The sequence below is a fragment of the Antechinus flavipes genome, chromosome X (assembly GCF_016432865.1).
Source record: "Antechinus flavipes isolate AdamAnt ecotype Samford, QLD, Australia chromosome X, AdamAnt_v2, whole genome shotgun sequence".
NCBI classification, from domain to species: Eukaryota; Metazoa; Chordata; class Mammalia; order Dasyuromorphia; family Dasyuridae; genus Antechinus; species Antechinus flavipes.
This window is the reverse complement of record NC_067404.1, coordinates 8,828,356-8,845,516: the sequence shown is the minus strand read 5'-3', so window position 1 is coordinate 8,845,516 and position 17,161 is coordinate 8,828,356. Positions and strand designations below refer to the sequence as shown.

The 17,161-nt window shown below is 46.1% G+C and overlaps 1 protein-coding gene across 1 annotated transcript in view; it reads right to left on the bottom strand.

The window, feature by feature from the left end:
* The window catches only part of TMLHE (trimethyllysine hydroxylase, epsilon), a 102,968-nt gene extending 86,321 nt beyond the window's left edge, over window positions 1-16,647 (bottom strand). Inside the window, exon 1 of the mRNA XM_051968158.1 lies at window positions 16,362-16,647. The gene's annotated coding sequence lies outside the window, so the exon portion shown is untranslated. The remainder of the gene's footprint in view (window positions 1-16,361) is intronic.
* Between the last annotated feature and the right edge of the window lie 514 nt (window positions 16,648-17,161).

Below are 17,161 nucleotides of genomic sequence, written 5' to 3'. Positions count from 1 at the left end.
AAGACTAAAAAAAGAATTTCCAAAAGAATTAGAAAATGAGTAGATGCCCATCAAATGGGGAATGGCTGAATAAGTTAGGTTAAAGTAATGGAATATTATTGTTCTATAAAAAATGATGAACAAGCTGATTTTAGAAAGGTTTGGAAAGATTTACAAGAACTGATCCTGAGCAAAACAAGTAGACCCAGGAAAACATTGTAACTACAAGATCGTTCGATGATCAACTACGCCATACTTAATTCTTCTCAGCAGTTCACTGATCCAAGGCAATCCCAATAAACACCATCTGCATCCAGAGAGAGAACTATGGAGACTAAATGTAAATCAACACATGCTATATTCGCTTTTTTTCTTTTTCTTCTTTTTTTTCTCTCTCATGGTTTTCCTCTTTTGTTCTAATTTTTCTCTCCCAACATGATTCATAAGGGAATGTGTTTTAAAAAATTAAATTTGCATGATTCTATTCTACTCTATTGAATTTTGCTACAATAAACTTTTGTATATTAAAACAAAAAGACTGAAGCCCACAAGAGGCCTGAGCCAAAGTCGGGATCTGAGCAGGATGGGCTTGGGGCTTCCAGCCCTTCAGTCATGGTGAGGCCCCTCAGCAGAAGGTATGGTTTGTTTCACCCTTACGGTGCTGACCCTTGAATCAGAGGATCTGATGTGGATCCTCCACATTTGTGGGACCTTGGGCAAAGCCCTGCTTACTCAGCTGAAGAGCAAGAAGCTCAGTTAGACAATCTCTAAGGTTTCTTCTGGCTCAGGATACAGTCCTGCACACCTGCATCTACGTGCCCAGCTGTTAGGCCCTTCTGTCCAGATGGCTGATGGCCAATCTCTTCTTCTGGACCTAGGAAGGGGCTCAGCTGAAGCCTAAGCGGAGGCTGATTACTCTCAATGCTTCTGGACTCTCTATCATCAAGCCCTCCTCACCCCCATCACACCCTTGCAGATTCCCCCACCCCCAAGGTCAAGGGCAAGGTAGGGAAACTACAACCCTTAAAGCAGAGATTCTTCCCCTGTTCTTGGTGACTTCTCAGAATCATGTTTTTAAATATCCAAGGGGAATGCTAAATTTGAGTGAAAATCAAGATAACAATTTTTTTCCTCATGTAAACTCACAGACCTTAGGTTAAGTAACCTTCCCCTAAACAAACCCTGGCAGTTAGTTGGTACATTGGATAGAGCGCTGGGCCTGGAGTCAGGAAGACTGAGTTCAAATCTGACCTTAGACACTTACTAGCTGTGTTAGACACTTACCCTGCTGGGCAAGTCACCTGACCTTTTGTGCCTCAGTTTTCTCATCTATAAAATCATCTGGAGAAGGAAATGGCAAACCGGTCCATATCTTTGCCAAGAAAAATCTAAAAGGGATCATGGAAGGTCAGACATGACCAAAATGAGTGAACAACAAGATGGTTTGATCCTCTGATAAGAAGAGCGCACCAGGCCGCATCTTCTGCTACGAAAAGCCCAGTGCCTTTCTCCTTAGGTATCATCTGGTGTCCCTAACAACAACAAAAAACGAACTCAATCAGAGAACTTTCAAGCCCTCGTTATCAAGGCAGGCGATCAGCTCACCAAATCTGGGAAAGGTCCTAGCGGAAAGAACCATGTCAGTGGCATGGGGTGGCGTGCTGCTGACACAGGTCTTTGGGGGTTAGGGGTTACCCTCACAGGCTCTGAATCTTTGGGAGTATCGCTAGCTATTATGGAAACTTGTTCAACAACAACAAATGTGTCTTAGGTCCTTACTATGTGCTAGACACTTGGGAGAGAAAAGTAAAAATGAGCTAGTCCTTGTTTTCAAGGGAAGACCATTTTGCCAGGGGAAAACATTGGCACAGATAAATCGATATCTAATATATTCGATATGAATCGCAAAGTATTGTGGGAAGGGGATGTCAGGTTCAACCACTGGGAGGGGCAGGAGAGCATTCTCCTAGAAAGTGGCCCTTCTGGGAATTCTTGAAGGGAACCAGGGGCCCCACACAGTCAGGCACCAAACTTCAGAGTCACCCGGACCAAGCATAGTGATTTCATCATGGAGTCAATGCAAGGAACCAAGCACATTCAAATTACAGAGAGCCTTGACATTGGGGGAGGGCACAGCCTGGGGTGGAACAGAGCAAATGCAGGGCACAGTCAATTCCAAAGAATCAGATTAGATCCACGGGGGAGGGGGGAGAGGGGGGTAATAGAACACTGATAAAATATGGTGCAAAAATTCATGAAATACAATCAGAATCATTTGGGCGAGGACCACTGGAAGGGAAAAAAAGAAGAGAGATTGTAGGTGGAACATGTCACAAATCATCCAGACAGGAAGAAGAGAAGGACGAAATGGTCCCAAACGGCCAAAGACAGTGGGATCCTGTCGTGCTAAGAGGCCAGAATTATTCCATATTTGTTAATAGAATTGATTTCTCTACTAAAAGCAGAACAGAGAATGTCTTGACTTGCAAAGCATCCTATTTTTTCGAAAACAAAATGCAACAAGGGTGTCGACTCTTGTGGATATGAATGACTCTGACTGATGTGGCTGGCGAGGGAGAGGTGATAGAAGAAAATGACCTTAACATCACATCTTAGAATTCCTGTCAGATAAGGACCGAAAATTTCAGGGAAAGGGTTAGAGAAAGCGGCCAAATGAAAAGGCATTTGTCTAGCAAAGTGCTTTATTCAAAAAAAAAATAAATAAAAGCTAGGCAGGGTCCCAAGGCTTAAGACATCACAGGGAAAGTCAGAAAGAGAACAGAATTCCAATAGTCCCCAAACCAGCTCATGAATAAAGAAGAAAAGAAGGGACTGCCTAAATAGACCAACATGGCTACTCAGGGAACTCGGAAACTGAGGTAAAATTTTGAAAATGCATATCTAGAGATGGGTAGAAAGGAAGAATGAAAGCGTGGCTCCAGCTTGTAAGAATGCCAGGAGTTTGAAAACACAAAAGAAGCCAAGTCTGATGAAGAATGAATGCTAGGGATGATCCAAAGCACTCCTTAAGCTCTGGTGGGGACAAAAGGAACATAAATGAGGGAGAGAACTGCTACTTGGGGGATTCAGTAAATTCTCCAGGGATGACAGAGAGAGAGGGGGAACAACTACTCAGCTCCTACTTTGCTTTTGTTTCTTCAATCAAGGGGTATGTTCAAACTGAAAAGGCTAGAATTTGGGGGGTGATCCCAGGATCAAGGAAGTAAGAAAGAGTACACCCAAGCATGAAGGAAATTCAAGTCCCCAGGTGTCCGTGAGCCCTAAAGACTGAGTTGTTGTCTGTGATCGTGGCAGGGTCCCCCAGAATGGAGAGGTGCCATGAGGCAGGATAGAAAGAAATGGGGCTGGTTTTCAAAGGTGAGGGAAAGAGAAGAATTTTGCAAGCCAGGGGCCTGCATGCTTAACTTGGATTCCTGGAGATCTGGGAGAATATATTCTTCAAGAACTCTGAGAAGGCCCACACTGGGGAAAGACCTGGTAAGAACAGGCGACAGGAACAGACAGGCTTTCATAGCCGATTTGCTGCAGTGGACCACATTTTCACAGTAACACAGTTGACTGAGTGGTAAAGAAACTATAAGACCCTTCAGTGTTTACTGACTGCACTGGACCTCGTAGAGCAAAATTTCGTCTTTAGGACTCTCCTTAGGAAAGGTGGGACTCTGCTCAGGTCAGAACTGAACAAGCTGATACTTTTCAACACTAAAATTCGATTATTCTCATTGTAGTCCTTCCCAAAGGGAGCTTTTCTAGAGGATTCAACACCTGTAAACACCCTGACTGAAAACATTCATGGTGCCAGCTGGGATATTGAACAAGCAGACCTCCATTTCAGGGGGGAGAGAGAGAGAGAGAGAGAGTGAGTGACAGAGACACACAGACTGAGACAGAAAAAGAAAACAGACACAGACACACAGAGAGAAACAAAGTCAGAGAAAACCAAATATCCATTTTTTAAGAGAGAGAAATAGAAGTTACAATGAATGGAAACAAAATTGTTTGCAAGAATATTAAAAATGCTAAAAGCAATGTCACACACAGTCCAGCAAACTTGGGAGTAGATCAAAATAGATAACTACAAAAATATTAACAACTAAAACTGATGAGCAGGAAAGAGGTAACGAAGGAATCTATTTCCAAAAGTGAATTTGGAACAACTTATCCAGAAGCTGCTACTTTAAAATCAAATCCCAAACCCCAAAATCATATGGGAATGTGAGTAAATATTTCAAGAACTCAATAATTCTTTTGTTGCAAAAACTTGTTTTGAAAAAAGAAGGGGGGGGATAGTTTGTTCTACTCAAACTCTAACAGTTTCAGAAGGATATAGATAAACTGGAGAAAGGCTACAGAAGAGCAGGCTGGATGGCCTTGGGTTCCTGCCACAGGAAGATCAGTTGAAAAACCAGGAGCTGTTTAGCTTGGAGAAGTGGGGATTGGAGGTGGGGAATAACTGCTTTTAAGGGCTATAAGGTAGAGGGAAGAATCAGAAGCAAAGGACAGAAGTGGAAAAGAGACCAGGTGAGGCTAAATTGGGTTATAATAAAATTAAAAAAAAAACAAGTATGATTCAGACAAGTGATTTATTCAGCAAGGCGTGCAACTGCCCAAACAAAACAGAGCCAGAGCTCTCAATAGCCCAAGAGACCCCGAATCCTGGTTTCTCTATGGTTAACGTACAATTTGGAGGGAGCAATAAACAGGATGTAAGGATTGAGCTACCTGATTTCTTTTTGGTAGAGGTGACTGGGAGACACTCAGGTAAGGGGGAGAGAGATGAGGACGGGGAGTAGTCTTGCAAAATCAGGTGATTCGCATAGAGTTGGAACTTCATTTCACAAAATGGTGGATAAAGGCCAAAAGGATAAGGCAAGAAAATGATTCCTAGCGCTATTGATTTAACAAATCAGTATTTTGTCAGATGCTAAATGCTGTCCACAGTCTACAGAAGGTAAACCCAAAATAAATAAAATGGAACTTGTAGGGGAGCCCCAAATAGCTGGAGAGGAAACAGGAAAGACCTCATGGAGTAGCAATATCTGAGTTGAGCTTTGAAAGGAAACTAAGGATAATGAAGGTAGAGATGAAGAGGGAGAGCACTGCAGCCACATGTGACAGGCAAAGGCATGGAGACAGGAAATGAAATGGTTTAAGAAATAGCAAAATGGCCAGTTTGGCAGGGCCTTGGTCACGTGGAAGTCTAGAAAGCAGTGGGAGCAATGGGAAGAACACTGGACTTGCGTCAGTCCCACGTTTGCGATCAAATCCTGTCACCGGCACTTACGACTTCTATGACCCTGCACATCTATTTCCTGTATCAAAATGAAGGAGCTAGGGTATCTTTCGGGGCATCTTCCATCCCTCCATCTAGAGATAGCCCGTGAAAGAGAGGCTGGGCCCGGGCTGGGAAGGGCCTTCAAAGACAAACGGGAATTTGCATTCTGTTTTTGTGACAATCAGGAGTTTATTTAGCAGGACCATGACGTGATCTGGACTCTGCTTCAGAAGTATATAGCACTCTGGTAACTGTATGGAAAGGGAAGAGACTTGAGTTAAAGAGACGATACACCAGCAAGTTGTTTCAAGGCCCCCAGGAGAGCATCAGCCATGCATGTAGGCCCAAGCAAAAGGATGTGAGAGATACAGTAAAGGTAGAACGGACAAAATGACAGATGGTCATTCGCGTAACGTGAGGGAGAGCCAAGAATTCAGGCCAACTCCAGGGTTATGAACTTGAGTGACTGGAAGGAAGGTTGTGACAGATATATAGGGAAGGTCAGTAAGAAAGATGGATTTGGGGAAGGAGAGAGAAAAGAAATTCTTTTTAGGATGTATAGAATTTGAGATGCCCGTGGAACCTCCAGTTAGAAGAGCCCAAATGGCAGTTGGTGATTCAGGACTAGAGCTCAGGAGAGAGGCCAGGGACTTAGATCTGGGACTCAGCCGTATACAGATAATATTTGAATCCATTGGTGAGACTGGAACGAGAGAAGAGAGAGGGCCTTGAGTGAAGCCTTCATTTAGGATGTCTTGGATGATGAGCTAGCAAAGAAAACTGAGAAGGAATGACTACACAGGAGAACAAAGAGAGAACAACTCATGGAGAGAGGATATCCAGGAAGAAGGGATGCTCGGTGCTAAATGCTACAGATGAGGCAAGAGGAACAAGAACAAGAAGAGGCCATAAAATCAGCAAGGGAGGAATCACTGATAACTTTGGGGAGAACAATTAGAGTTGAGTGATGGGGCTGGAAACCATAATGGAGAGGATTTGAGAGGTGAGAGAGAGAAGTGGAGGCAACGAGTATGGACAGCTTCTGCATTTGCCCCATTCCTTCTCAATCCTAAAAATAAAAAACAACCCGTCCAAAGCTTCTAGACCCTCAAACTCTCATCTTCTCTTTCTCTCCTTCGTCATCTTGTCATCCTCATTGCCTCTGCTTCCTCCCTCTTTCCTCCTGATATTCTCTCCACTGGAGGTTTTCACAACACTGCTCCAAACTGGCTCCCATCCAAGTTGTCTGCCTCATCCTTCTCAGCTGCCTTTACTGCTCCATCCACCATATCACTCACTCTAACTGGGTATTATGAAAGGTCCTGTCCCACATCCTCTTTCTTCTCCTTCTATACTTTGTCTGGCTGCCTGTCTCTGTCTTTCTCTACTACCCCCTTCCGGAAACTCATCAGCTTCTCTATGGAAAGGACTCACTGTTTTGTAGCCACCCCTAGTCTCCTGAGCGCCAATTCCCCACCAAAAGCCTTCAGACTGTGGATCCAGTCTCCTTCTCATACTCAACAAAACTCATCCTTCTTCCTCAAACCCTACCTCTTCCAACCTTCCCTGTTTCTGCTGATGGTGGAGCCATGCTCCCATTCCCTCACTCACAACCTCTGTGTCATACCCTACTTTTGAACACTCAGGACACCTCAGATCCGATTACTAGCCAGATTTCCAAGTTCTATGTGGGACAAGGTGCTAGACCCCCCACCCCTTACCCAAACTGACTACTCGGAGGCATCTCCAGATACTAACAGAAAGCATTTATTCGGTCCTTGCAAGGAGAGATTCAAGCACATCAACTGGACAAAGTTCCAGCATGGTGTGTGGTCCATGGAAACAGAGAATGGATTATATAGCCAAAAAAAAAAAAAAAAAAGGGCACAACCCCCCTTCCTTGATTTTTAAATTCATTGAATGGACTAAAAAGAAAGTAACCATTGACCAATGTCTACTTCCCGGGGGTCACATGACTTCCTGAAGCCTAGACTTAGGATTTGACCTTTTCTGCCCCACAGCCCTGAGAACAGGGATCGTGTGACTTCCTGAAACTTAGGCTTAAGGTCCTACAACTTGAGAAATCCTCACCTGGTCCCATTCAGTTCCTACCTTTAACATCTCTCCCATATATCTTTTTCCCTCTTCCACGCCCACTGAGACTCATCTGAACTCTCTGGAATGCTTTTTTAATGGTCTTCCTGACTCAGGTCTTCCCATTTAAAGCCATTCTCCACAGTTACCAAAGGTCTAACTGTGTTTCTCCTGGTCAATAAACTTCATCACCCTATCAGCAGGAGACTAGGGATGGGATAAATAGCAAATACAGACGACTTGCTTTGGCATTTAAAACCTTTCCCAGCCTGGCTTTATCTTTCTTCTTCTTCTTCTTTTTTAATTATAGCTTTTTATTGACAAAACATATGCATGGGTCATTTTTCAACACTGACCCTTGCAATCACTTCTGTTCCAACTTTTCCCCCTCCTTCCCCCCACCCCCTCCCCTAGATGGCAGGTAGTCCCTTACATGGGAAATATGTTAAAGTATATGTTAAATGCAACCTATGTATACATTTTTATACAGTTATCTTGTTACACAAGAAAAATCAAATTTAGAAAGAACGTTAAAAATAACCTGGAAAGAAAAACAAAAACGCAACCAACAATAACAGAAAGAGTAGAAATGTTATGTTGTGATCCACACTCATTTCCCAGTGTTCTTTCTCTGGGTATGGCTGGTTCTGTTCATTACAGATCAATTGGAACCGATTTGGATCCTCTCATTGTCTCTCCTCACTTCCTAGAGGCATAAACTCCACAACGGCCATTTAGGGAAGAAGCCCAAGTCAGAACACATCCTCAGTTTCTCACTTTGGAATTTCCAGCCTCAGAATCTTCCCCAGGGCCTCCCCGCCCAACCCCCCACTTGGTAGCGCCCTTTCGTGTTGTATCTCCTCCATTAACCCTAGCTCTTCATGGGAAGGAATTGCCTTTTGCCTCTTTTTGTAGCTCCAGTATTTAGCATAGTGCCTGGAACATACTGGAAGTTTAATAAATACTTATTGACTGACTGACTAGTGGTGTAATTCTGGACAGGTCACTTTCCTTCTGTAAGCCTGAGTTTCCTCATCAGTAAAATGGCGACCGTAAGGATAGCCTCTATCTGGTAGGGTATTGTGAGAGTCAAATAAGATCATTTCTGGAAGACATTTGGCAGCCAACCTTCAAGTGCTCTATAAACATTAGCTCTGATCATGACTGTCCATACAGGCTAACCAGGGGTCTTCAAACTACATCCCGTGGGTCAGATGCAGCAGCGGAGGATGTTTAACCCCCTTACCCAGGGCTAGGAAGTTTCTTTATTTAAAGGCCCACAAAACAAAGTTTTTGTTTCTACTATAGTCCGGTCCTCCAACAGTCTGAGGGACAGTGAACTGGCCCCCTATTTAAAAAGTTGGAGGACTCCTGGCTAAGCAATCCATCTTTTAAGCTCTCCATGGCCTACACAACTCTCTGAGAGTTAGTTGAAGAAGTTTACGTATTGGAGTTTCCTATTGCACCGAAATCTACAGTCTGCCCTCCCCCTAAAAGTGCTGATTTTCCCTTTCTTAGAGTGTTTCAAGCTGACAAAGGCCTTTCTTCACAAAATCCCGAAGATCGGGTATATGTCAATATTATTATCCTCATTTTGCAGAGGAAGAAACTGTGGGTCTGAGAGGTCAAGCAAGTGCCCCACAGTCACACAGCATGCAGCAGAACTCATGTCATCTCTTCCAAAATCAGTCCCAAGTATTCATTAAGTATTGAATATGTGCTAGACCTTGTACTAATGCTAGGGATACAAAGAACAAAAAGACTCCTGCCTCCTAATAATGAGGGAGATAACAAGTAAATAAGGCTACATAAAAACAGACACAGGATAGATGAAAGGGAGGCTGGAGGAGCTGGCCAATAATGCCTCGTGTAGAACACAGCCCTTGACCTGAATGTTGAGGAAAGCCGAGGAAGGGAGGTTAAGGTGAAAAGGGAAGAGCCGATGTAGGTGTTTGTGTTTGATCCCAGAGTAATAAGGAACCAGTGAAGTTCATTGAACAGAAGAATAACACAGTCAGACGTACATTTTAGAAAAATCGCTTGGGCAGCTGAGCGAAGGATGTTCTGGAACAGAGAGATTTGGGGCAGGGATGATAGCTAGAAGGCTACTGGAGTAGTCCAGGGGAGAGGTGATCAGGACCTGAACTGGATCAGTAGCTGTATAAGTGGACAGAATGGGATCTCTATGAGATGCTGTGAAGTAGAAATGACATTGAGTGGGATCTGTAAGATGAATGAGAGGGAGAAGTCAAGAAGAACCCCAAGGCCACAAACCAGCATGACTGGGAGGATGGGGACGTTCTCTACAGGAAGAGGGAGGGATTTGGGGGAAAAGGCAATGAATGGGCCATATTGGACTATATGGAGAGAGATGTCCATTGATTGAAATGTCCAAGAAGCAGCTAGAGGTATTTGGACATAGTGCAGTGAAGAGACTGATTGGCCGTACAGATCTGGGAGGCATCTACATGGAAATGAGCATGAAAGCAGGGGAGCTAATGAGATCACCAAGTAATCCATCCAGTAAAGGATAAAAAGAAGGCTAAGAATTGAGTCCGAGGGCATCCATGCAATGAATGGCAATGGGCCGAAGCAAGAGTCAGCAAAGTTCGAGAATCACTGTCTACTGTAGACCCTACGCCCAGACTAAGCCCTGGGTCTCCGCATCCTACCCATGTGGTTCCAAGGCAGAAAAAAAGTTTCCAAACTGCTCTCCTTGACTAGCAGTTTTGCCACTTGAGGGAGAACTCACAGCCGGGAGGGAAGGAGTCAGGACCATAGCTAGTGACAGCAGCTGAGGGAATGAACCCGGGAGGACACATGCTCTCAGCCTGGCCAGAGCATTAGATCTCAGGACCCAAGGCGGATCAGAATCTTCAGTTAGACCCAAATCTCTTCCGGGAAATGGATCCTCCTTAACACTTAATCCTAAGCATAGAGCCTGATCCTTCATGTCTACCATTTTTCTTTTTAAAAGCTAAAAAAGGAAAGCATGAGGCTATTAGCATGAGGACGGCAACTCACTTATGTTTGTACAGGAAGAAAAGATGTCTATTGTAACAGAACTTAGGAAAATTCTATTTTTGCCTTCAGTCAACAAGCACTTATTAAGTGTCTACTATGTGTGAGGCACTGGGGAGAAGATACAAAGATAACTAAGATATGCCCCAGCCTTTAAGAAAGTTAAAATATCACAGAGGAAACAAGATACAATTAACAAAAAACACAAAATAGGGCAGACCATGATACTTAGATGACGTACAGAAGGACTGGAGATTTCCTTGGGGGAAGAACTTTCTCCCCAACAATGGGGATCAAGGAAGACTCTGTGGAAGTGGTAGCTTTTGAGCTGGACCTTGAAAAATGGGTGAAATGGCAGTAGAGAATGGGGGAGGAAAGGCATTCAAGATGTAGGAAACATATGAACAGAGCAATATGCAAATATAGAAGAGAGGGTCATGTTAGGCCAACTAAGAAGGCTACAAATTGAGCCCAAGGGCACACAGGCAATTCATGGCAATGGGCCGAAGCAAGAGCCAGCAAAGTTTGAGAATCAATAAGAATATAAGCGAGAAACAAACAAGAAAATTGAGCATGTGAGACAGAGACAGGTGGGTAGTATAGAACGCCGGGATGTCAGAGGCAAAAAAGACTTCCGAGGCTTCCAGACCAGTCCACACCTAAAGAATTTCCCTGAGAGCAGAGCTGCTAGGGCTCCTCCAGCCTTTGGCACCTCCCAAGGCCAACCCCCCCAACTATAGGACAGCCTGATTGTTAGGAGGTTCTCCCTTGTGGCAATGGGCCTCAGGTGTCAGTCTAAGCTTAGTGTGCTGCTTACTAGAACATTCATGAGAAACATCCATAAGTCACAATCACATTCCCCCCTCTGCCATATTTGAGTACTGAATTCTGGGAGCGAGGAAAAGGAGGGTCTAGAGTAAGAACCCTACACTGGTGGCGGTGACAGGATTCTTTTGGAAGAACTCATTGTTTGCCTCATTTGAAAGGCCTCTTACTTCATCTGGTTGATCACAGGCTTGATGGTTACACTTCTGAAAATAGGCTTCATGCAATTAAGCAATAAAAAAAATCTGGGACCAAACTTCACCGAGGAGCACAACAGGTTTAAGAAAAACTAGCATCAGCAAAAACCTTGACATCACCGTGATTCTCAGGGCAAAAGCAGGCAGAACACAATCTCCCCAACGTCCCTAACAAAACCATAGCGCCTCCCTTCCCACAAAAAGATTTTCTGGTCCTTGAAGAAGATACAAAAATTGTCTATAATGTCCTTCTGTACGATTATCTAACTTGTGAGTACAAAGAAGAAACATTTGCAAAGTCAAACGGGAGCAGGAAAAAATGAGACAGAACCAAGAAACATTCCTGAGATACCCTAAGCATGGGAAAGAAGGGGAGTGATTCACGTTATCAATATCTTCCCCGGCTTATAAAAAGGCTCAGCCCCAACAAAGAGACAAGTCTGAGATTGGCTCCTTCTCTTGCTGTCTCTGGCCTGGAGAGCGAGGTGGAAACCTACTCTCTCCCTGGACGTCGGAGTGCAAATGGGCTCTGCCGGAGGGGGCCAGTGCTCTGGAAGCCCATCTCCAAGGAGGCCCTCATTTTTCGACTGAATCAGGAACTCCCACAGTGTCCAGCAAGAACGTCCAGCCTGGCTTCTGAGAAAGGTATCTGTTTATTCCTAACCTAGCTCTGGGGAAGGGCGAACGCTCAGGTGTGACTCTGGTCCCCAAATTCATATGTGTCTGCTTCCTTTTGGGGGCAAGTCTTTTCTGTCTGTGGTATGTCTGTTACTGTGGGAAGTTCTTCCTCATAGAAATGCCTCCTGATTTAACTAATTCCTATATTGATGAATGATGGTTTCTTTATGTTTTTGAGCTAAAATTTCTCAAGATGATGAGTATTTTAATACGATGTGCTAAATATAGCCAGGCTACTGTTTTCAAGGAAAGACGTATGAAAGTGAGAGATTGGGAGGACTTTAGGCTGAAGCAAAAAGGTCCCAAGTTCTCTGTGACATGTGTCAAAGGGACCAAGGCCAGGGTAGGCTTATTTCTCATAATTCTGATGGGAAATTAGATTTTTGAAAGAACGAAGCAGTACTAACAATGTAGAGTTTGGATCCCATAAGCATCCGGTGAAGCCCAATGAATGATGGGGGATATAACTGAAGGTGTGTGTAAGGAACGTTGAGATGTTCCTAACCAGTAGGGAGGCTGGACTAGAAGGGGGAAGAGAATGGAAGCAGGAACATCTCTTAGGAGGTTATTGCAATACGATGGATGAGAGTTAAGGAGAGTCTGAACTAGGCTGATGGCAGGACAAGAGGTGGGAAGATGAGGGTTTGGGAGCTATTAGCCAGAATCCTAACCAAGGCAGATTATATGAAAATTGGGGGCCATAATGCTGCCTAGGTCAGTGGGCTGTGGATAGACAGAGCAAGGAGGAGGGAAATGAGAAGGAGAAGGCTAGAAAAAGAATAAAAAGGGGAAATGGTTTTGTTTGGTTTTTCCTTTTGGTACTTCTGTTGTAGTCTTTTAGCATCTTCCATAATAACTCTTTCTACAGACCTGCAGAAGTCAACTGGGGAAAGGATGTTAGTATTAGGCTGGAGGCATGGACCAGACGACCCACAAGGGTACTTCCCACTCCAGTGCTAGGCTTTCCTTCATTCCCTCATAGGATCATAGATTTCTAAGCAAAAGGGCCTTCAAGGTCATATAATCCAAATTCTGAATTTCAGAGGAGCTACTGAGGCCTTCATGAAGGTGAAGGGGTTTCCCAAATTAACAAAAGTAATTAGTAGCAGAGAGAGAATTTAGACTCAGGCCTCTCAATTCCAAATCCAGAACTCCTTCAATGGTTCCAGGTAGGGAGGCCAATGCTTCTCCTGTGCTGCTAGGCTAGAAGGGACGCCTCCGTTGTTCTGCCACTCGGTAAGGTCTCTGGTTGCAGAGGGTAGCGAGGACCCTGAGCCTCTGTAGTACTTCAGTAACTTGGAGGCCCAATTAGGGAAGTAGGGAAATAAATGGAGAGAAGTAAGACCTCTCACTCTACCAAATGAGGGTGACCTCAGCAGTGTTCCATTCAAGCCACATTTTGGGTTTAGACCTCTCAATCATGCTGTCTAGCTAAACAGGAAATGCTGTCAGGCCACATCTCAGCCAGCTAGACTCCAGCCCTGAATTCCTTACTGCTACACTGGCCCGGGGCCATTGAAAAATGGGAGCTAAAGTGGAAATGGAGCTTGAGTGATGGAATGCTGATTTATGAACAACTGGGCTGGAACCCATCACAGAGAAGGCAGTGAAGTAGAATGTGGTTCAGGAGACCTTGGTTCTAGTCTCAGCTGCGTCCTTAGCAAGCTCAATGGCCTGAGGACTCTCTTCTCTGGGCTTTAATCTCTTCTTCTATAAAATGAGAATGTAGTAGTAGTTGGTCTCCAAAGTCTTTGTCGCCTTTAAAATTATATGATTCTATTCTGAAAGTATCATAGGGCCCCACTTTCCGCAGGGAAAGAGAAGGCGGAAAGGGAGGTTCTGTGCCTTGACTTTTAGTTCAGGCATCAGGCACCATGAGACCTGAGCTGATGTGCCCCCTATCGATTCATGTTCTTGACTAGTCACATCATCTTCACCACCTCTGACCTTACCCTCTCCCACAAACCCCATCCACAGAATGAATTGAGAGAAATGAGGTGTCCTTCCATTCTGAAATCTATTTCACATCCTCTAGAGGAGCTGAGTTCCCTGTTCTTTAGTCTCCCCTTTTACTTGTCCCTTTGGATGTCCACTCAATCCTGGGGTGCCTAGTTTTCTCCTCAGAGAGATCACACTGCCATTTCTTTAGCTATCCCACTTCTCTGCGGAGTCCTTCAACTGGAGAGAGTGTGGTAGAGTGGGAACACAGGTGGGCTTGGAGCCCAAGGCCCCACATTTCAATTTTGACTGCCCCTTTACTGCCCGTGTGAGTTCCTTGGCAAACTGTGGAAGCCCCTTTGGGCCTCAGTTTCCTCATCTATAAACTGAAAAGAGTCAACTAGTTGAAATTTAAGGTCCATTGCAGCTCTCTAAGTAAGATCTTATGACCTCAAACTCTGCCCTCTTCCTCAAGCTTTAGTTCTAGATTTATAGATCCATCCCTTTGTCATGCCATCTCCATAAGACTAAAACCTTCAAAGCCTTAAAAAATACTCTAAAAGAGCCCAAAAGATCTAGCCAAATTTTCTCATTTTTGTAAATAGTACCATCAATTTTTCAGTGCCCTATAAGTAAAAAGATGGAGGTGTTTTTGTCTTTTGTAGCCCATCACTCACCAGTTCCCGCTGATCAAAAATCCTCTGCAGATTCTCTCAAGTTGTTCCTTGCTCTCTATTTAGGCTACTCTAGTTCAAACCTATTCTAACTTTACTTCTAACCCCGAAATCACAATTTGTATAACTGCCTCCTCTCGCTGGCCTCCCAGACTTGGCTTCCACTCTCAATTCATCTTGTGCCACAATTTTATATGAAATGGCCTAAAGCACTGGTTTTATGATGTCACCACTCTGCTCTAAAACTGATATTGGCTCCCAATTACCCGTCCTAGGCATCAGTGACCTAGGAATGAGAACCCTTCTGTGGCCTCACATTTAGCCAAGGAAAATTTCAGAAGTAAAATCTGGTTAGCACGGACGAAGCCATAAAGGATTCCTATTAACTGGGGGATTTGTACTTTAAAAGAGCTCAGTATCTCTTCTCAACCCCTGGGATATGGCAGAACTTTTGCCTCCTCCACGCTGCCCCCCCCCCCGGGACATTTCCTGCATATGTCAGGTTCCTCTACCACCTCCATCCGGGCTTTTCTTTTTCTGCTTCTCCCTTTCTAGAATGTCTTCCCACCTCTATCTGAAACCTCACTTTGCCTCGAGATCCAGCTTGGAGTCCCGTGTCTTTTCTGAGCTGTTCTCCTTTCACCGGTGTGTGCTTAGCTCGGTGCCGGCCACATGATAAGTGCTCTGGCAGTGTTAGTTATCAGTATTATTATTATTACTGGCATGCCCCACTTGGTTTTGAAGCTACTGGAAATTGGGCTTTCTATTCTCCTACAGCTGCTGGAGAGGGTAGTTCTGGAGCTCTCAAAGAGCCTCTGTTTGGGTATCCCAATTCCTAGACAAGATCCATACCATTCCTAGCTTTCTTCCAATTCCGATTATCGCCCACCATGGCAGAATTTGGCACGATGGGCTGTTTTCCTCGGAAAGACTCGGGAAAATGACTAAAGAGGGTAGGGAGGCTGTCAGTGTGTAGATAAGGAAGAAATCAAATGGGACTGAGACAGAGAAATCCCTGCACCCTTCCACATGGAGGGAGTTAGAGGCAGGCCCTGGCAAGGGGAGAGAGGAGCTGGGAAACGAGGTTGCCCATCTTTAAAAGATACTGTGACCACGATGCTCTGGTCACAGGCCAGGGAGGTGAACAGGCCACCTCCTTTCAGTGGCGCCCATTGGTCTTGGCCGATAAGAGTTCATTAAGTATTTGGGAGTGAAGGTGAGGCCTGTTCCCCAGAAAGTGCAAGGATGGCCGAGCCTCCTTCCCACCTTTCCAAAGAGCCATTTCTGCCTTTGCCCCTGCCGGTGTTCTAGGCCGGGCCATGCATGCCCAGATCTGCCCCGGCTCCCTCATCTGGGAAATGATGACCCTAAACTAGCAGGCCTTGGAAAAGCTGACATCGTGGCTCCCAGGGACCCAGGGTCCCAGGCCATAGCCACGACCCGTGCTTGCAACAAGCAGGCAGGCTGGCCAGGCGTCCCCCCCCCCCCCCACCTCCTGGTTCTGCGCTTGCGGGCAGCCTCCCCCCTCACTCAGCCGGCGCAGAAGGAGCCCCTTCAGGGGCGGGAGGGACGGGCAGATGCCCCATTCCCAACCCCGAGTCCCCCAAGACCGCCCCCCAGCCCCGCCCCGAGCCCACCCTGTCTGCGGTCTGCACCCACCTGCGCGGGAGGCGGCGGGCCGGCGGCGGGCGGCCCCCAGGGCACCGGCGGGAGGGGGAGGGTTAGGGGAGGGGGAGGGGATGGCGGACCGAGACTTCGGCCCCGCCCCCACCCAGCTCTTTCCGGCCAAGACGGCTACGCGGCCCTACCCAGGCTCCCCGTGGCCTGAGAGGGAGAGAGGCGGGTTGAGGGCCTGGGGGGCCCGCGGGAGGGGGTCGGCCCGCCACGTGGAGCCTGCCAGGCCCGGGCAGCGCCGCGCCCCCCGCTTCCCTCCCAGCAGTGCCGCGCTGGCACTGCGTTAACACCGGGGAATGGCAGCTGTGCGCGCGCCGGCCGGCTGGAGGGGGGGCTGGGGGAGGGCGGGGAGACGGGGGAGTGGGGCCGAGATCGGGAGGACGGGGGCGGGTCCCGAGAGCCTCCGAGCTGGCGGAGCCCGCTGCCCCAGGAGCGGGGCGGGGGGAGCTTTGCCTCGCTGGCGCAGCCCCACCACAGACGGCCTCGATTTACCCTTAACGACTTTGCACTACTATTCATGCTTTTGGACTCTTCTCCACCAACGGCTTTTGTTTGCTTCTTGTAAATAATAATAACTTACGCCTAAAGCTTTGCAGAGCACTTTACACATGTGAACTCCCATTCCCATTTTACTGATGAGGAAACTGAGGCTGAGAGGTTGAGCGACAGGGTCACAAAGCTAGTAAGTAGCATTGACCCTCAGGTCTTGCCGACTCCCGAGTCTGGCACTCAAGGCCCTCGGGTAGCCGTGTTTGCACTCCCACCCCTACCAGGTAAAGTCACTA